This window comes from Thalia democratica, chromosome 2 (genome assembly GCF_965202585.1).
Source record: "Thalia democratica chromosome 2, ktThaDemo2.hap1.1, whole genome shotgun sequence".
Lineage (NCBI taxonomy): Eukaryota > Metazoa > Chordata > Thaliacea > Salpida > Salpidae > Thalia > Thalia democratica.
Window position 1 is genome coordinate 74716748 of NC_139166.1, and position 21961 is coordinate 74738708.

The 21961-nt window shown below is 27.3% G+C and overlaps 6 non-coding genes across 6 annotated transcripts; 4 read left to right on the forward strand and 2 right to left on the reverse strand.

Annotated features, from left to right (window-relative positions):
* Positions 1-85: 85 nt before the first annotated feature.
* On the forward strand, positions 86-158 carry Trnav-aac (transfer RNA valine (anticodon AAC)). Its single transcript has one exon. It is a non-coding gene; the product is annotated as a tRNA-Val (tRNA).
* A 690-nt stretch (positions 159-848) lies between these two features.
* On the forward strand, positions 849-921 carry Trnak-uuu (transfer RNA lysine (anticodon UUU)). The gene has a single exon. It is a non-coding gene; the product is annotated as a tRNA-Lys (tRNA).
* A 1270-nt stretch (positions 922-2191) lies between these two features.
* On the forward strand, positions 2192-2273 carry Trnas-gcu (transfer RNA serine (anticodon GCU)). Its single transcript has one exon. It is a non-coding gene; the product is annotated as a tRNA-Ser (tRNA).
* Positions 2274-5249: 2976 nt separating this feature from the next.
* Positions 5250-5321, forward strand: Trnag-ucc (transfer RNA glycine (anticodon UCC)). The gene has a single exon. It is a non-coding gene; the product is annotated as a tRNA-Gly (tRNA).
* Positions 5322-9686: 4365 nt separating this feature from the next.
* Positions 9687-9768, reverse strand: Trnas-aga (transfer RNA serine (anticodon AGA)). Its single transcript has one exon. It is a non-coding gene; the product is annotated as a tRNA-Ser (tRNA).
* Positions 9769-14551: 4783 nt separating this feature from the next.
* On the reverse strand, positions 14552-14624 carry Trnak-cuu (transfer RNA lysine (anticodon CUU)). Its single transcript has one exon. It is a non-coding gene; the product is annotated as a tRNA-Lys (tRNA).
* Positions 14625-21961: the final 7337 nt, after the last annotated feature.

A 21961-nucleotide genomic window follows, 5' to 3' on the forward strand; every position in this document is an offset into this window, starting at 1 on the left:
CCATGTGTGATAGCAATGCAAATTAAGTCAATTAACCGAGCAACTTGATAGGAATATAAACGCGCTGTATAATATTTCATCATGTGTTTCCGTAGTGTAGCGGTTATCACGTTCGCCTAACACGCGAAAGGTCCCCGGTTCGAGCCCGGGCGGAAACATTTTTTGTTTTTGAACTTTTGTATATAATTTGACATTTAATTACTTTAACTTTTTTCATAATTTACTGGTGTGCTGAAACAAAATGTTTATTGCAGCTTAAGACAAAATTGTATTGATTTTTTTAAATGCATATCAACTTGGTATGTTGTGTAAAATTTAATAAAAGTGTTTAAGAACTATAATATTCTAGGAATATAACAATATTGAGGACACTGAAACAGCTGTAAAAGTTATTTGGTTTTATTTGAATAAATACATATGTTTATATGGACTTAGTAAAACAATTTCTTAACATTTTCTTTAAAAAACCATATCTTAAATACTTTTTGTGATATAGGTACAATTTTTTATAATGCCACTTTTACCATGATAAAATATTTAAAAAATTTAATAAACAAACATTATTATTTACTAAATTAAGTAGTTTTAAAATAACTTTTTATTAGGAGAGTATATTAAAAATTTTACATTAAATTAGACAGACAAAGTTAAAACAGATATTTTGAAAGTTGTAGTTATCAAACTTCAAACCTGAATCTTATAGTTTTATAAACTTTCAGTTATACGTTCATGTAACCAGAAAAGTTTAATAAAGTTACCATTTAATTTTATCAATCAAAATTTTGGTAAGTAGAATGCAGTTGTAACAAATGTACTTTATATAACCTGGGTTTCGGTTATAATTGTGAGCCTGGCTAGCTCAGTCGGTAGAGCGTTGGACTTTTAATCCAACGGTCAGGGGTTCAAGTCCCCTGTCAGGCTCCTTTTAAGTTATCAATTTTTGAATCGTATTGTCATATTTTTCGTTCATTTGAGTTTTATTGTCTATATCAATATCGTTTTTTATTAAATATACAAAACCTATTTTTTTAAACTTAAACAAGTTTATGAAGGGTAAAAGTAGTTTTGACCAAAATAAGATACAAACAATAAATTACTTAAAACTATGTAAATACATTTTTGTTGTTGTGTATAATAAAAAATATCAATAAAAGAAATGTGAAAACTGCTTAAAACATATGTGTGTATTTTGTTAACTAAAAAATATACGTTTGATTAAAAGTTAACTGCTTTTGTGGTTTTACCTTAAACGGTTTAAAAAATAACTTGTTAAACGTAATAGCTCAATTAGCTTAAAAATGTTAAACTATAATCTTGTAAAAATTAACTTAAAGTATACTTAAACTTTTCAGCGAATCAAAACAAGTTTTGTTTACATGTAAAGATAAAATCTATTTTATACAATATTTACAATTTTAGCTAATAATATTTTCAATAGCTTAAATATTTTTCTCTAATTTAAGAATTTCTTAATTTGATGAAAACATCAAAGGAGAGAAAGTTTTTATGATTAAAATACAAAAAACTCAAACTTTTAATTAGATAATACAATAAAATTTATTTGCTTTTATGTCGCTTAAATTATTTAATCGTTGGTTTAAATCTAAATAAGCTGCTTTATTACAATACTGATAGTTTTTATTTTGAATAACTGTATCATTTATCTTATTACTTTAACAAAAAGTCAGATATTTTTTGTTACGTGTAAACACTTAAACTCAATCATTTAATACTAACAAATTAAATTGCTTCACAAAAGTACAACTAAGAAAAAAAGTTATAGACAGTTTAACCAAAATTTAATACAATAAACTTTTCATTTAGTTTTACGAGTACCTCTTTTTTATGACGTAGTAATTATTTTTAAACAAAATTTGATAAATTGTGGAAATTAGAGGAAATATATTTAACTTACTAACGGAATTGTACTATAGTCAATAACTGGTTTTATTTAGCACAAATGCTAAGTTAGACTAGTTATATGTTTAGCAGCTTAAACAACTAAATGTAGTGGTGAATTTATATTTTCGGAACACACAAAACTGATATAACGTTTTTAAAATCATAAAAAAAAGAAGCTTAGTTAAAAAGTATAAACTTAATTTTAGCAATCATTTCTTTGTTAGGATTCAAATAGAGATAGTTGTAACTTTACAGTTATATATAATCTTAATTTGGAAATTCTTCGTAAGACGGGGTGGCCGAGTGGTTAAGGCGATGGACTGCTAATGCATTGTGCTCTGCACGCGTGGGTTCGAATCCCATCTCCGTCGTTCTTTTTGTTAACTCCGTTTGATATGTGTTAATTTAGCGGTTGCTTTACAGGTTGCTATACAGATTTAACGGTTGCGTTACAATTAAAGTTAAAAAAATTTAAACATTTGAAAAAAAACATTTAAGAGACCATATCTATAAAAATAAAATATATTTGAAAAAACAAGTGGCATGCTAAATCGTGGGGAAGGTTTTCTATTTGGTAGCTTTGCGACATCCAGACTAGCAGGGGATTTATAGTTAGGGTCAATTAAGACTAAGATAATTTAATTTAATAAATAGATTCAATGCAAGATATAGAATTTATTAAGCTTTAAATTACATAAACAAATACAAATCTACAAAATTGACAAATTAGTAAATTTAAAAAAAAACAGTTTAACAAGATTTAACAAGATTGTATAAGTTAGCAAATAAGTAAAATATAAAAACATAGCAATGTTATAGTATAAGTCCGTAATGAAATTGTACAAATAGACAGTTAAAAATGTTATTTTATTTTGAACTGGTAGCTAACTGCTGAGTTGAATTTCAACTGTTCAAAATCAAATATAAAGTTTTTGTCCAAACTAGTAAAAACGCAAAATCAAAATCCAAATAAGCTCCAAAAATGTCCAAAAAAATACTGTGTGTCCAAAAATGTAACAAATCCAAATAAGCTGTAAGTGTAATGATACCAACACTCAAATCCAAATAAAAAACTGTGACCCACAACACAGAAAGTGGCTGCAAGCCAGTAATAATAAATGTGTGTATGTGTTATTATTGCATCAAAAATCAACTTTTGTGCATAATAATAAGTGATTTGGCAATTAGCAATGTGCTGATTATGATTGGCTGTAAAGCTTCATTTTGATATTCACTTAATAGTAAAACTTAATATCAGGGATGCATTACAAATGCATTACAACCGACTCAGCAAATATGCAAACTATTTGCATGATTTTCAAGTAATTAAAAAAAGTAGTGGAAATCTGCAACCACCCAATGATTTTAGTCATCTAGTTTGCTTAAGACAAACATATTTTCTTTGTGACGTAATTATACGTTAGATTTGTTATTTATATTCTGAAAATTATTATATCAGTCGTGTGGTAGAGTGGCCGAGTGGTCTAAGGCGCTGGATTTCGATGGCGCGGGGTCGAATCCCGTTTGTGCCACTTTTAAAAATCAGAACACATTTTTACTAAAATGTTGATTAAGTATGAGGTATAAGATCAATTAACATTAACTTAACAAATTATTTATAAAATTTTATTAGTCAAATTAGATTTTGAATTAAAATCAACAATGTATGTTATGTACATTTACAAAAAGTAATAAATTGAATAAATATCCGCTTCAGCCACCATCTTTACTAAAAGCAGCTGTATAAATTTCATTATGGTTTGTGCAGATTTGAATTATAGATATGGTATGGGCGTTGAATTTCACATGAAATAATTAAAACTTGTTATACTAAAATGCTATTCTGAGTACTTATAAAAAATTATTGTGACATTAGTCCTTATTACATTTAACTTCAAGCTAGTTTGTTCAAAAAACAACTTTGTTATTGTTCAATTAAGCATAAGACATAAGCATATATGATTTCTATTTCAAAGTGTTTTAACAACTGTAATTACACATTTTTTAAACTTTATAATAACAACAATAATTATGAATACGTTAAAAAGTTGATTGATAAAAATCAGCTATATAATATTTTTCGTGGTTTATTATAGAAAAATTATACTTAAGTCTCCGAAGAAAAACTTTAACCGTAAACTATTTCTATTATCTTTATGTTTCGGTAAGTGCAATAAGAATCGATTTTGATTTACTATAAATTTACTTAAACTCACTCTAAAAAAACTTAAACAGATATTTTCGTTATTTAATAACTCATTTTCATTCAATTACAAACACAGATTTTTTTAGTTTTTAATATTAAACTTTCAAAAGCGAAATCAAACTCTGCTGTTCTGTCCATAAATACGAACTCAAAACATTAACAAAAATATTTTAAAGCATTTTCAAGTTTTTAGTCATGTAGAATTTTAAACAGTGCAAACTATAATAAAAAACACACTCATTTTGTCTATAAATTTACTTTTTAAAAATCTTGAACTCAAAGTTAATGTTTTAGGTACTTAACAACAATCATTGGCTTAACTTTTAAAGTTTTACACTAACTAGCTAAAAAATTATGTAACAATGCAGAAATATTCAATTAATTGAAAGATTTTTTAAACTTTAAATTATATTAAAGTTGATTAGTTAGTATAACTTTTAATCAATTGATTAGTAACTTTGAAAAATTTATAATTTTAAGTATGTTTAAATCATTAAACATTTTTAATTTAACTTCTAGAACAAGCTTAGAGTGCTTATTTAATCTAATTTTATATGATTTCAGTATAGTTTTGTCATAATATAGTTTTCACTAAGACTCACAATTTTAATCACTTATTAAACTTTAACAAATAACTTTCATTAGCTAGGCAGAGTTTTTTTTTCATATATATTAGTTCATTTTTACAGTTTGATTAGTCGTTTAGAAATACTTAGGTCCATTTTCTTAGTCATCATTTAATCAAAATTTATACGAATTAAAATTATCAATTTAATATAATCATAAACTTAATATTTTTTAATCAAACGTGAGAACATATATGAATAAACATAAAAGCAAATACCAAGTAAAGTGCACGATTTGAAATGAACAGCTTTTGCAAATAAGCATCAAGTTTACTGCCATAAGCGCTTAACCACGTGAGAATTTACCGCTTAAGTGAGCAGATAAACTGTATACAATACAGCTCGCGAGCAAAAACGCGTTGAAATTTTGCAGCGCAATATTATAGCACATTCTGTCGAGCTAAAGGCAAAAAGTTTAACGCTTGAATGCACATATGGTAGCATTCGATTGCGCTACATAGCTAGCTACATTAACATTTGAGTTTATATACATTAAATTACTGATTCTAACTTAAGCGTCGATGGTGTAACGGTTAGCATTGGTGCCTTCCAAGCACTAGTTCCGGGTTCGACTCCCGGTCGACGCACTTTTGTTTGATTTGTTAAAGAATTTTTTTGTCAAGTTATAAGTAAGTTTCTTTTCTGTTTGTTATTTTAACATTTTTTTTTCTAGGTTTATAAGCATTATTGTCAAACTGTACCTTTAACTTATGTAAAGATTTAGAACTAATACAAGCTTCAAACTGTGTTAACAGCTTAAAAATTTATTTACACTCTGTACTGAATTCTTTGATAAATCTCTACGACCTTAAAACATCACATTACATTAACTCAATAGTGTTTTGAAAAAGTTTTGAAAAACTATATTTAGAATAAAAGAAAAGTGCATAAGAAAATAATTGAAGGTATAGGGGTGCTAATGATGACGTGAAAAACAGCAATTTTCTGAATAAATAGTGTAAATGTTGATTTAAACCACCCTCTGGTAGAAAAAGAAAAAATATGTAGGCGGTCTTTGCTTAAACTGGTATAAAACTGGCAAGTTTATGAAAATGTTAAAGCAATCATTTTGACATTATCAGCTTATTGTGATTAAAGTATTGAAAAAATTAAAACTTAAAAACATTGAAATGTTAAACTATGCTTATGTATACTACATATGAAAGTTTACTTTGAACAAAGTAGCCTTTACAAAGTTTTGTTTTTTGTCAAAACTTGTTACAAGAAAGAAAAATATGCACACATCGTGTCACTGAACAAGTTCTTAAAAATAGTATATTACCAGTGTTGTTGTATACTACCCCTATTCACAAACTACAAAATAACTAGATGATTTTAAATTTCCATTCAGCATAGATAAAGAATGGTCAAGAAATTAACATTGAGGGAAAAAATTGTAAAAGTCCCCACAAAAATGGTGAGAGATATAAAAAGTGTTCAAAAGAGTAAGTAGCTCTATAACGAAAAATAACTCGTGGTAATCAGTAACGAAAACTCTTAATCTCTAAAACTCTAAATAAAAAATCAAATAGTTTTTGCCAAAAACTCCCTCCCCACAATAATGTGAGATTGCCCCTACAATTAATTGTAGTTTGTAGCCCCAATTAAATTCGCTCCCCATCGTGTTCGAACCCACAACTTTTCGGCTACAAATAATCCAACCCCGTGTCCGACGTCCCAACGCCTCGACCCACACGGGGTACATCGAAATAGGTAAATGTATCGAATTTATATTGAAAATTTGGTACAAATAGGGAAAAGAACAATGGAAATATCACGAATTTATGAAAATAATAGCTTAAGTGGATAAAGTGGACTTATTATGGGGGCTGTATGAAAAATATAAATTTTGTTAGAAAATCACAGCCTAAAGTGGTAGAGAACAACAAAAACTACTTATGATATTTAAAGTGCTTAAGTGGTTGCTTAAATATGGGGATAATTATGTTGGCCTCACTATGACAATCTATAAACATACAAAATTTACACACTAGTAGTTTTTATAATACAAATCCTAACGAAACAACGTCGCTGAAATGTTTAATAAATAATAACCATTCGCACACAACTATTATTTTCTACTTACATATTTTTAACTGTGTTTAACTTAATTAAGTCTATAAGTAAAATAAGTTTATTCAAGTATATAGTATTCAGAGTTGTTTTCTCATTGTTTATACTGTTTATTTTTACTTCCTATACATTAAACTGTCCTGGAAAAGACGTTAAAAGGTATCCGTAGTGTGGGACTCGATGACCAAAAGGTTCTTCGTGCACCAGATCCTAGGACCAAATACATCATTTTTTCGTTTAATAAAGTATAATAAAAATACTTTGTTAAAAGTGGGAGTGAGAAGTTTAGTTATATTGTTGAAGCTATAGATTTAGTACGTATTAAAAAAGAGTTTTATAAAAATGTTTGGTTAACTTGTTATGTTGATCTACACTCTTTGCTGAACATAGTTTTAAAGTTTTACAAAGTTTAGAATGAAGTGTAAAAAATCTATATTAATTAAACTTTTGTTAGCCTGTAAATTAAAAGAAAAAACTGTTATCTTATACAGTTTAAAATTTTAATACGCCAAGACTATGCTAAATTTTTGTATACAAAGTTACTAAACTTAACTATTAACATTTGATAGGTTTATAATATATGTAACGAAGTTATGTTATCTTTGAGTTGTATTTAGAAATTCATGGTGTATTTAGATAGCTCTATTTCAGTCTTTATGCAAAACTAATGCGAGCGCAATTATAAAATATAACTTATTAATTTCAACAGAATTTTTAAATTTTATATACAAAGTTATGACTTCAGTAGTTAAAAATCGCAATAAATACTTTAAAGACAGAATAAAAATTTAAAAGCATTTTTTGGTACAAATACAAATAAGTTTGAATTTCTACCGACAAACAACACATACTTAAGTTAAAACGATTTAAGTATTATAATCAGGGGCGTTGCGTGGGATGGAGCGTTGATTAAAAAACTTGTTACTTTTTTAAAGAACTATTTTTGAAATAAAATTTTGTTTACAAACGATTTGTTGTGATTCTAGTAGTTTTTTCTTACCCAAATAGTTTTTAAAAGTATCAATTTAGGTTTTTAAATACGTGTAATTTTTTTTTTGTACGGAACCACGCGTCGCCACTGACAACAACCGAAAGCCAATTTTTTTGTTGTCTAAATTTTCTTAAATCAAACTTTACCAAGCGATGATGCCAATTAAACAATAACTTCATTACATTTTTGTTTCTATTTTTTTTTTCCTTTTAACGTAAAAGCCCATATTTCAAAAAACGTTGTGTGCGTACTAAAGTAGAATACTTTTTATCTTGCATCTTTTGTTGTATTAAAAACAGAAAACTTGGTTTATTGACTTTTACAGAAATGTTAAATTGCTGATAATAAAGTTAAAAATTATTTAATTGATTACTGAACAAAGCTCTACAAATTGGTAATTAGAATTTTTAACCTAAATTTTATACACATAAACTTGTTAAAATTTTGATAAAGATTTAGCTTTCTGTTTAAATTTATTTCTGAAATGTGAACAATTTGAGCTGTTTACGTTCTACTTAATCAGTAGTATTTGAATTATAATGTTTTAGTATAAGTACATTATAAGTTTGTAATATCATGTTTAAGTTTAAAACTTTTTTATTACAAATGCATCATATGTTTGTAATGATATGTCTAAGTTATAAGTTTGAAATTGTTATGTTTAGCTTATAAGTTTGATTTGTTATGCTATAAATGATTCAAATAGCTTATGACGGTTTACTTTATGCCAGTTAAGGCATAACATCAAAGTTATTTATGGTATTAGTTAATTTAGAATTACTATATAAACTAATAATAATAACAATATTGAAACAATACTGTGCATGTTAACATGGGTCTGTGAATAATTTGAATACAATTTCACTTGATATCTGATAAGGCAACTTGGCAACACACACGTCAAAATACTGTAATTTTTCATGTTCCACTATCAAGTGTAGTTGGTGAAATTAAAATTCAAATAACTTTGAAATATTAAGATTTTGTTATTTAAGAAACACAATTACACTGTTTCACCGTAAAGCGCATTTTCAAACTTTAATATCAATTTTGCAATTTAACAGTGTAATTGTGTTTGTTAAAACAACAAAATTTTAATTTTCAATTACCTTCTTGGATTGGATTACTATTTTAATATTTTTCTAACTCAATAATTAGTTTTTTAAATATTCAATATTGAGTCAAAATTTATGTTTACCTGTCAAGTGAAGTTGGTTCTGTTGAAAGTTTCGGCAACCATTTGGGCTCCATCTCAATGCTGCTGCTTCGTTACCTGTTTGTAAGATATATATTTATTGAAGTATTGAGTTTTTAACCAATAACAATAAAGTAGTGTGCAATATAAGTGCGAGTTAAGGAGAAATTTCACATTTTATTTCTTTACCCGTGGAGATTAAACTGTATAAAAAGTTCAAAACATAAAAGTAATGAAGTAAATATAACTTATATATTAAAATTATAAACGATATTCATGTTTTGTTTATGTGTAATAACTTTTTTAATAAAACTATTTACTATAAACAAAGTTATCTTTGTTTAGTACTACATATTTTAAATCTGATTTTTATATTTAGGTGCTGTAAGTTATAAACTTAAATCTAAGTCATTAATTCAATTTATTTTTAAATTTGAAACATTGTCATTAAAATTTGTTGTAAAAATTAATCGATGAACTTAATATATTATAGAATAAAAAGGTATAAAATATTGTTAGAATGCTTATACTTGCCATTTGATAAATTTATAATGATTTGTGTTTAGTAAAAGTATAATTTTGTAGATTTTTTTGACACATTTTGTATCCAAGTAAGCTTATATAGAAAAAACTATTGATTTACAGTAGATAGCTAAAATGTAATTCTCATCATTAAAATAAATCCTAAAGATACGTCGTCGGCAGGATTCGAACCTGCGCGGGCAGAGCCCAATTGATTTCTAGTCAATCGCCTTAACCACTCGGCCACAACGACTTGTAATTAGATCGATATTACGCATATATAAACACTTATATGCGTTTACAAGCCTAAAACACATTATAACTGCTGATTTCGGCATATTTTTGCAACACTGCTCTAATTTATTGCTTGCTGCAAAAAGCAAATAGCGTATTAAATTAATTAAGTGTATTTAATCATTAACAAAATATTATTTAAACTACTAGCTTCTATATGACTAAAAAACAATTTAATATTTCTAAAAAAATACATATGAGAAAACTCTATATTGAAAAACTAAAATACTTTAATTTCTATCTAAAGTTTTTACACGTAATTAAAATTAATAACGTGTTATAAAAGTTTGATGTTTTAAACTGAACTTTTCCAAACAAAGCATAGTTTTTCATGTAAAATATAAACGATTAAACATAACACAAACAAAATAATTTGAACAAAAATCAATAACAAGGCCAATAAAACAATATCTAACAACTTGTTAAACTACAACAACTCATATAAATAAAATTAGTACTACTTTTACATACAACTATACCTGGCCGTTAATTCAATAAATCGCAACAAATTTTTCATAGTTACACAAAATTTTTCTCAAAATAAACGTAAGGTAATAAGCAGAGAAGTTAATTTACCCAGACAAATAACAATCTTAGAGTTTAATTATTTATGCTAAAATACATTAAAATGTAAACAACTTTCGTTTGCACATTTAACATCATACTTTTAGAAAAAGTCTTTAAAATAGTTGATGTTTTTACTTAAATGCAAAATTCAGATGTTAATTTGACAGATTGTAGTGGTAACGACATCAAAAAAATCAATTATCAGTTGTATTGAAAAGCTAATTTCTGATTCTTGAAAACAGTTTATTAGCAAAAGTGCGTCGACCCGCAGTCGAAATCGGAACTAGTGCTTGGAAGGCACCAATGCTTACCGTTACACCATAAAAGACAATGAGTTAAGTTTATAAAGTTATTATGAAAACAAGCCATGCGTTTAAGGGTTAGTGTTATTTTAAAGATAAAATTACCGAAAGTATACCAAGTGGTATTCTATGAATAATCTATGATCTACTACTAAATATGATTGATAAATTCGTAAGACAGTTAAACTTTATTCATCTGAATGGAAAGTGTTTATTTATTTGTTACGCTTGTAACTAGCCAAAGTTTAGAGACATTCTTTGAACTTTTAGTTGTTTACATTTTGTTTTTGGATTTTTCTGCTCAACAAAACAGTAAACAACTTTTTAAACTTATCCAAAACAAACAGATAAAGTTGCTGTTAGTTAAAACTTTATTTTAGTTCTACATTCTTATAATTTATTAACCATACGTATAAAGTGCATACTAATGTAAATATTTAAATATGTATAACTGTTTTATTTTATTTAGATTGTTAATTGGCTTCTGCTACAAATATAATATTAAAAAAAAAATTATCGAATTTTACGTTTACTAATAGAATTGTTTATGACTAGGATATAAATAGATTTATGCAAATTTTATATTTTATTCACGACCGGTTTCGGTGGCAAGAGATTGCGACCTTTTCAAGCAAAAATAAAATATGAAACTGCATGTAACAATGTTAGTTAATTATATTGTTGTTTAAAAACTTATTCATGCGTGAAGAATATAAACAAAAACAAAAATGTTGCATATTCGAAAATTTAAGCATATCAGAGTATATTTAGGTAAAATTGGTACTAGTTGTTAAAAAAAAAGATTTAATTAATATTAATATAATGAGTCAAATAAAAAAACTGAATCCAGAGCTTTTCTTAAAAAAAAAATAATAATAAAAAAATTATACCTTTTCTTTAAAAAAAATAATAATAAAAAATTTATACCTTGAAATTTATCTAAATGAAATTAAATATTGTCTAGAATTGTGGTTTTAAGCCAAGAGTCAACAAAACATTAATAAAACTCAAAGTCGCTGAAGGTTTCAAAATCTAATTTGTGTTAAATTAACATAACAGTCAAAATTTAAACGGATTTGCTAACTATCTAAAAAAAAAATTCTAAAAATTTATCTAAGTTGAATTAAGAACTGTTTAAAAAAACTTTTTTTTTTTTTTTTCCAATTTAAGTCAAATGTCAACAAAAACTCAATCAAAATATCAAGAAAAATGACCTATTTTTTACTTTTGTTATGATTTGGTTTAAGTTTTGTCTGCATTCCAGTTTATTAGTAAAAATCTGTTTCTGTGTCTGCATGAGTTCATTAATTCCGTTCTTTTGTTGATGCAATTTGTACCGGATTCAAGGATTAGTAAAGCTTCTTTTAAGCACAACCTGCATGTCATAATTCCTGGTTTTGGTTTTTTCTCCCTTTGTAATATTTTCCAATTTATTTTGTATTTCTTATTTTCATTTTTTAATTTATGGGTTAATTTTGAGTGTTCAGTTGCTTGTTTATACTGGAGGTAGTTTTTGTCATTTGGATTGCTTTTTATTGTTGTGTTGTGTGTAGATATGCGTTTTTTTAGTTGATTACCACTTAGTCCAATGTATATTTTTGTTGAATTTTCTGTTTCTATTGTTGCCTGGTTGATTACATTTTCTGCCCTACATTCTCCTCCTTCAAGGGGGCAAGTTTCTTTCTTTCTGCAGTTGCATGATTCATCTTTGTTTACATTATTGTTGTTTATTACTTTTTTGTTGTGGTTTTTTATTATTGTTTCAATGTTTGACATGCAGCTGTAGCTTAATTTTATATTGTTTTTGTTTAAATATTTTTTTAACTTACTATTTTCTCCAAAGTGCTTGTTTACTATTTTTAGAAACTTTTTACCTATGTTTGTTTTTACTGATTTGCAATATGGGGGATTGAACCATATAATTTTTCTTTTCCTGTTTCTTTTTTTATCTTTAAATTCTTCTGTATAGTTGATTTCATAATTGTATCCGTTTACCTTTAAAGCATCATTATAGTCTTTTTTTATGTTGTTGAATAGGTTTTTGTTAGTTGAATTATTAGAAAGTCTGGTCTCTACCATTTTTGGGATTTGTTTGAGTATGGTTGGTGGATGGTTTGATTTTGAATTTATGTAACTTATTTTGTTGTTGTCTTTTCTATATGGGTACAATGTATGGTTCAGTAGGTTGAAATTTAGGTCTAAGTAGTCAATCTTCCAAGAGGGGTTTTCTATAATTATATTTATGCCTATGTTTCTAGTTAATTTGTGTAATTTTTTCTTAATTTATTCTATTTCTACATTGCTTAATTTTTTTTTTTTTTTTTTGACTAGGATATATAATTATGTATTTTTTTTAAACGTGGAAAACTATTAAAATTTGTAACAGTTACAATAAGACAGACAACCTTAAGAAGTAGAGTTTTTAGTGCAACTGTGTAAACAACTTAACACGAATAAAAAATGTAATTACAATTATTTTAACTATACATTGTAAAAGTTGGTGCTTGACTTTGAACTTATGTTAATGCATGATTAACATTTTACTATACTAAACTTTATATCGGTTAGTTTATCTTCATAGAGATAAACTTCAATTGTTTTTTTTTTTTAATTTGCAGCTATCATTATTTGTTGTTTATAAAATTAAAAGATTAATTTGCTTTTAAATAATATACTATATTAAACAATTTACTAGCTTTAGTGGCAATTAATGCCAATTTTTTCAAATATCTTAATTTAAAACATAAAGCCGTCCCTTCTCTAATTTTCTTAAAAAACGACTTGGCGCTTCACTTCTTATTATTACGTCACAACCCAAATGTAACTAGCTCATGGCTTCTTATCAAGAGTCATTTAACTTATGGAGAACATCCATAAGCGTGGCTGAAAAAGTCAAAAACAAAATGTAAACAGCTAAAAGTTCAAAGAATGTCTCTGAACTCTGGCTAGTTACAAGCATAACAAATAAATAAACACTTACCATTCAGATGAATAAAGTTTACTTGTCTTACAACTATATTATTCACATTTAGTTGTAGACCATCGATTATTCATAAAATACCTCTGAGTTTACTTCTGTAGTTTTATCTTTAATATAATACTAACCCTTAAACGCATGGCTTGTTTTCATAATAACTTTATAAACTCAACTCATTGTCTTCTATTACAAGCATCGATGCGGTAATGGTTAGCATTGATGCCTTCAAACACTAGTTTCGGGTTAGACTCCCAGTCGACGCACTTATTGATTTGTATTTTGTCAAGCAATAAAAGTTGTTTTACTTTATAAAAACTAACCTATGACAACTTTTTTAGTTATCTTTAACTTTCAGCGCTTTGGTTTAAGAGCCTGAAACTTAGTTCTTTGAGAAGAAATTAATTTATTACAAGTTTCCTAAAGCATGATGCACATATAGAATAAAGTGTAAATAAAAAAATCACAAATAAAATGAGTTAATACTAAGAATTTTTGTTTTTGGTTTTCACTTATAACTATCATTTTAGAATAGCACGTTCGAGATTGTATTAAGCAGTCTAGTCTTAAGAAAGCAAAAAATAAACCTATTTATTTCAGTTTACAAAGGATTTTCGTACCAGAAATTATAAAAAAAAATTGTGTTAAATTGAAGTTTTTAATAATAAAAAAGTTAGCAGAAGTTTGACCAAATAAATGTCAATGAGCTTTTACTTTGTGAAAAATAAAAAGAATATTTTGATTGTATAATAAAAACTAAAAAAAAGGGTTTAGAAAGGTTACTAAAACTATGATTTTAAATACTTGAACAAACAAATCTAACTTATAGTTATGTGAAATAATGTAAATAGTTATTTAACAAAAATAACTTCAACTGATGCAAAAATAAAAAGTAAGCACGCCCAACGTGGGGCTCGAACCCACGACCGTTGGATTAAGAGTCCAACGCTCTACCGACTGAGCTAGCCGGGCGCTTGTGCGAATTAAAAATGTGTAGTATTTATAATTACACGTGTGTATTTAAGTACGTCACAATTATCAACAGTCGCTTATCTTTCTAAAGTAAGTACTTTAAGTGATATCTTTTAAGTGTTTAATTCAAAGTTGTATTAAATACTTCTGTGTAGTAATTAAAGTTTTAATTGAGAATAAACGGAATAATAAATGAAACAAATTCTTTATCTAACGTAGTAACTTCAACAATTAGCTGTAAAACTTAATTAAAAGCATATAATTAAAATATAAATAATAATAAAAATACAAAATATTTAATATGAAAATTATCCACTTTAGTTTTCCATTTTTAAAAAACTTTAATCTTATAAACGTTAAAACAACTAACATAGTCAGTTGTAAGCACTAGTTTTAAATTCAATAAAATAATTTTACTTCATACTAAGCCTTTATTTATAAGTTCATGTAAATTTTTGTAAAATATTTTTCCACTTGCCTCAAAGCAACAGTTTTAGAACGTACTTTGTGTTTACGATGGATAAAAATTGTTTCAACTTTAAAAAAAAAATTAATATTTTGATAGCTAAAACTTTATAAACTGAAGACTTAAGTTACTTTATTATAACTATGTTCGAAAAATGGAAAACGGACCTAGAGTTTTACTTAGATAAGCTTAAATCTAAAATAATTTTTTGAATAACTCTTATGTAGGACATAGCTGTCTACTTTAATAAAATTACAACTAAGTTAGCATACTACATGTATTAAACTAGCATGTGATTTAAAAATTGTACATGATTAAAAACTTTTAAATTAAAATTTGATTTTGTCATTATGATATAGTTTGAAAACTAAAACAAAAATGCTAAAAACTATAAAAATAAATTAAAAATTGTTTTATTTATTTTATATAGTAGTATATACTTTATTAAACTTATTTTAAATTTATATCTTTAACTGTTTACTCAGAAAAAGCTATAGTGGATTTTAAGAAAGTTCAAAAGAAATTTAAATCAAATTTTTACATTTGTATTACAAACCTTTATTAAGGCAACCAAATAATCATAATATAACTAAAAAAATCAGAAAATTTTCACATAGATATTCAAAAAACTGTTAAAAATTCCTTTAAAGGGCATAGGGCTGTGAGTGGGGGTTAATCACATTTTTTTGCATCTTAATTTTATTTCAAAGATATTTAAATTACCCAACAGCTGCTTTATACTGTTTCTTATAATGAAAATATTTTTTTAAGATGCTTAGGTACAAAGTCAAAGAGTTCAATAGGATCTTTATGAAAAATGCAAAAAAAGGCTTTAATAAAAATCTATCTTCTCCAACAGCTTTTAAGCAATTTTCTCAATTTTTTTTGACAACAGTCTCAATTAAATTATGAACAATTCTACCAAAGAGATATCAGAAATGTTGAGTAAAAATATAATTATCCTTATAAGTTAAATCAAAAAATGATTTTCTTTCTTCTTTTGGTCATAAATCTTCAAACATTTAGTGTTTTTCAAATGTTGTCAATAGGAAAATTTCTCATATTACAAAAAATTTTTCCTATACATTTGAGGAAAGTAGATTTAAAATGAAGGAGAAGATAGATTTCTGTTTAATTTTTAAGTTTCAGTGAAAATTGACAATGAAAAAAATTCGGCCCATACGGTCTTATAAGAAACCTTTGAGAAAAATGACTATACCTCAAAAGTTAAATAAAGTTTTTAAATTTTATAAAAAATAATCTTATCGTTTATATTTAACTACTCATATACTAGCTAAAGATATTTTTTAGGTCAATTGCTTCTAGCTCCCTATGGCCTTGTTGGACATCGACGTGAAAATTTTATTATTTTTGCTTCGATAGTCCAAAAGTCGAGTTTATAAGTAATTTGATATTTAAATCCTTTTCTTTACTACTAATTTTTTAAATGATAAAAACACTTTAGTTTTTAAAAACATTGTTTCGAAAAATAATAACAACCGCTAGTTGACGCAATTTTGCCATGTAGAATTAACTACCGATCACGCCGGGTTTCATGCTTTAATCAGCATGTTACATCATGCAACCATGTCTTGACCAGGCGATTGTTATGTAAGAAAGACGTATATAAACAGCAGAGCAAACGAGAAAGCGGATCATTTGGATTTCGACGTTAACAAGAAGCACCACTACGCCAGTTTCCAGTCCGAAGCGTAAGCCGCCATCTTGGAAAAATAGCTGAACTTGCGGAAAACCTTCTCTTGGCGCTCAAATGTATGTCGCCATCTTGGAAAATCTAGATGATTTCTGGTGAAACATTCTTATTCAAGTATTTGTATGTTTGTCTGAAACATTTACTTTGTACTTAACTTCATAACTTCGTAGTTTTTATATCTTGTTCTATATACATTTTGTATACCTACTTTAGCAACGTCGACGGGGCGTACAACTTTATTTAAGTTGTTAACGTGCCATACTCATAAGCCTACGCATACTGCAGCAGACAAGCAGCAACAACTTCCGGTTTGGATCATTTTGAACATTGAACTCGACCCACAAGTCCACGCATTCGGTGGCATAAACTTATTACTCTTATCTTTCGTTTTCTTTATTTAAATATTGTATCTTTTTATCTCGCGCGCTCTACATCCAGTGTCAACGAGGAAGTATAAGTCCCTACTTTCTGAACTAGTAAACTGTACGAGCAACCATTTGTTACAGCTGAACTAGAATTGTGAACTGCAAGAAGCCTTCTCATATAATAACTTTTATTATCGTTCTTTGATTGTATTGTATAATAAAGCATATAGATACTTGTTAGTCTATATTTAAACTTAAACTATAAGTAGAATGAGAAGGGTATTAGCTCTTACATACTCTTGCACTCGGTCGCAGACCGAGGTAGCAACTAAAGATAAAGATGGCCCTGAAGCTACTGCTAATCTGGCTCCTGTCGAAACTGCCGAACCTGTTACAGAGGCGGTTTCCCACAAAGCTAGAGACCGTAGTAGTTCGGAGTACATCAATGGCGTCCTCTCCAGCTCTTTCACACTAACCATTGAAGACAACACTAAAAGAATAAATGAGCTAACTAAAGTAGTAGAAAATAAATTTGATGAAATTTTAAAGGCACTCTATTTACAGAACAGTCAACCAATCAATACCTCTGCAAGAAGTGTGGTAAGTTCAGTTAATGATTTTAATTCACAAATAAACTTGACAGACTCGCCCTCAGCCAGTAAATACATGATGACCAAAACAACGGCTGCTAACAATCCTACGCACTTTCAAGATTCTCTAAACATAAGAACATCGCATATATCCAGCTACCCAGTAACATCTGAAACAGAAACATTCCTTACTACAAATATGAGCCCAATTAATACACCGTTGGACAATTTTTCACAACCATATTGTTATCAACAAAATCCAAATTCTCACTTAAACTCTGATCAAACAAATTACAGAAAATCAAATTGCATTTACGGCAATAGTTTAACTATTTGGCAGCTTAAACGACAGATCGACATTCTCAAAAATAAGGTAAACAAAAATCCTGAACATTTTAGAAATTCGAATCAAACTAATGGCAATTATATTTCTTACAATCAAGAATATTCGCCCGAGAATCAAAACTTCCACCAAACAATAAATTCAAGACAATTAATTCGTTTTCCAGAGCGAATGTTTAGGAAAATTAAAGGGAAAAACCCTAGAGAAGAATTCAAACTCTTTGAGCTTCAGTGTAAAAGCCAGGGCATTTTCGATGATATAACTCTGTTTGAAATTATAATCCGAATATGGCCAATTGATGATGTACTTTACTATGTAAAAGTTGATAAACCATCTAGCTACGTCTGCTTCAAACTAGAAATCTTAAGCATGACACCATGCTTACCGGATATACACAAACCTCCACCTATTTGGAGTCATACCCCAACTTTTAAAGACATTCATCAGTTGGTATCGAAAAGTCTTACTTGCTCACCAGATGACCTCTATAAACATCTTACTATTAATTATAGTCCCAAATGGGCGAGTAAAATTCTAAAAAAAGACCTTGAACTTCCTATTAGAAAGTTTAAGAACCGCCTTAAGTGGGTTCTTGAACAAGGCCCAACTAATTTGAAAATAAGTTATAGTAGTAAAAAATCAAATAACCAATATAAGTCAAATAAAAAATTCAGAAGGACATTTAACCAAAATCGAAATAAAAATTGTTCGCAACTTAATAAAAACATAAACAACTACTCAAAAGACTATAGACAATATCAAAGTAAATTTAGTAATAAGAACCTTAACAGATGCTGCTATCATGTTCGTTTTGGTGAGAAAGCTAAAAATTGTAAAGGCCCGCAATGTAAAATGTACAAAAAGTTTGTAGAAAATAAAATAAAATATGTTAAACAAAAACCAGCAATGGTAAAACAAGCACTATTTCTAGAAGAAACGTTGGAAAAGGAAAAATTGAAGTGCACATGTGAAGATAAATCAATGAGAATCGAAAAAGCAAATTCGGGCTCAACCTATAAAACACTTAACGAAAAACTTAAACAAAAGTCAACTGAACGAAAAAGAACATATAGCAAATTTCGAGAAAATAAATTACTCTGTGACACAAAGTCAAATATAAGTACCAAACTACTAGTTATTACTGATAAAGATAATAAAATACCTTATTTATTTGATATCAATGCACAACATTCAATTATTTCTAAGGCAATAATTAGTTCATATAAAGAACATGAATTAGCACCTGAAATTTGTGACGTGAGGGGAAATAATTTAAAAGTTTTAGGATATACAGCTCTGAATATTAAAATTGGTTTACAACAAGATTTATCTCACAATTTTTATGTAATAGATTCAAACAATTCTTTTGCTATTCTTGGCATAGATCTTATCGTAAAAAGAAATTTAATAAACAATGCAAAAGAAACAGGAGTTAACCTCGAACTAACAAATACTTTTTGTAAAACAACCATAAAAAGTGAAGTGAAAAAGCTTAAAGAAATTGTAAAAGAATCAAGTTATAAAGAAAAACTTAAGCATAAGCATGTTCTTGATATTAAACTTAAAAATAAAAGCGTGCCTCGTTGTCAAAAAGATTTCATAACAAATGCAATAGCATCAAAAGAAATAAAAAACAGCTTCAACAAATTGTCAAAAGGAAGCGTTCCAAAAAATTTAAGAAACGATAACAAGAACCTCCCAATATCATTTTTATCAACGGTCGAAAATTATGCAAACAAAACAAATATATTATATAAAGCTGTGAATTTTTTTTCTAAAAAGTGGAACAGTATTCAGAAAGTAATTTCGTTACATAGTAATCAATCTCTTAGTTGCCTAATAGAAACAAAGAAAATTACAAGAGATAACTTTTATCTTCAACAAAAAAACGACCTTAAAGACTACACGCATCTAGTCACTTAACGATGATAAGACAACATGAGTTCTGTCAACCGGACTAACGAAAACTCTTAATCCTGTCACATTTACGTTCATTTTTCAAGTTTCTTTTGTCAGTAAATAAGGAGATATAAGTTTTAAACTCAGATACATTACTCTTATACTTTTGTATATCTATATATATATGTATATATATTAACTTCATACTTTTCATAACATGAAACATGACATAAAAAAACACACATTTTTTCCCCTTTCTAACAATTTTTTGCGCTCACACAATAACCAAACCTAATACTCAAGTTTACAAAGTTGATAATTAAGTATTTGTTCTTGCAATTTTACTAATTTATATTTTTCTCGCAAAGCTCCACGATAAAAAAAAAAGAGAATTAATGATTTTTCAGTTCATTTTAATTTAAATGTCGGAAGCGTTCACAATAATGTTTCAAAATCATAGATGTTGTTTTTCCAGTATGAACTTAATCCCTTTTTAATAAGCATTAAATTATTAATAAGCGTTTGGTCTTTCTCTGTTTATAATTTTAAGTATCTAATTACTCCGATCGTGCTCTATTAAGAGTGCGCAAACACACTAATCTAAAACCAAAAATAAATAAATATGTATTTGTCGAACTTTTATGTTAAAAGCAAGAAAAAAATATTTTTTAACTTTAAAGTTGGTCTATTTTAAAGTAAACATTTTTGTAAAGAAAACATTGTTTTTCTGGAATATCTGTTCAATAAATTAAACCACTTAAATCATGAACAAATAAGTGTTTTTAAAACCAAATCTCGATCTGTCCTAAAGTAAATTAATTAAAAAAGCAAACAATTTTTTTTTTCTTGTGCCTAAAAAAACAAAAAAGATAACATTTAATAAATTTCTCAAAAACTCGCAAAATTGATACCGGCATACTAATTTAATTAACACAAATATAAAGCTGATTTCCCTTTTTTACAAGTTTACTTACTCTCTCCTCCTTTTATGCACGTAACAGCTGCAGCAATAAGATGTATTCCAAAAATATATCAAAAAGACACAAAACACTACTTTATAAATGAATGTTCTCACCGAAATTCTTAAACATTAACAGGTGGCATGTATATCCAAAATAAATTAAAAAGACACAACAAATTATTTTATAAATAATTGTTATCGCCGCAACTCTTAAACATTAACAGGTGTTTTTGTTTCCATTATCACATTTTACGACACAATCCTTTCTTAAAATACAAAACACGTGCAATCAAAATTAACTCCCTAGAGTTTAATTATTGCGCTAAGCTCACTTTAATAACTTAACCAGAAGCTTCTGTCAATCAAGTTAATTTCCCGTATTTTGTTTCATCACTTTTGCAGTTCGAAAAGAAACTTAAAGTTTAAATAACTTCCAGCTGTTAAGCAAACATTTTTTTTTCCACTAAAGAATCTTATCAAAAGGTTCCGTCAATCAATTTGCTTAATCTAAAGGGTTTGGAATGTCGATTTTTCATCTATCTCTAATTTCAAGTTATTCACTGACAGTGTGAAAATGAGTTTATGGCATTTTTCATGGATCTGTTTTTCGATCATCTCGAATAGAAGTAGAAGAACCATTAAAATTAATCCGGTAAAGTCAATTACTAATAGCTTTCAAAACAACTTAAGTCAAATATAAAAGTCTACAGTAACACAAAAGGAAAGTTTAATTTTTTTTATTAATTAAAGACAAACTCTTTTGTTAATATTCATACTGAACAAAACTAAAAACTTTATAAATTTTTCTTTACTGTATAAAAAATTTTTTTTAAGAAATGACTCTTCGTTAATTTGTTTCAACATTTTACACTACTTAAGTGGTTTTATGGAATTTGTCAATTAAGTTTCTTCCTTTTTTTTTTTACTGCATGAGTTGAGTGGTTGTAGTGCAAATATTTCAAACTAGTAATTAACTTAACAACGTCAAGTTTATAAGCT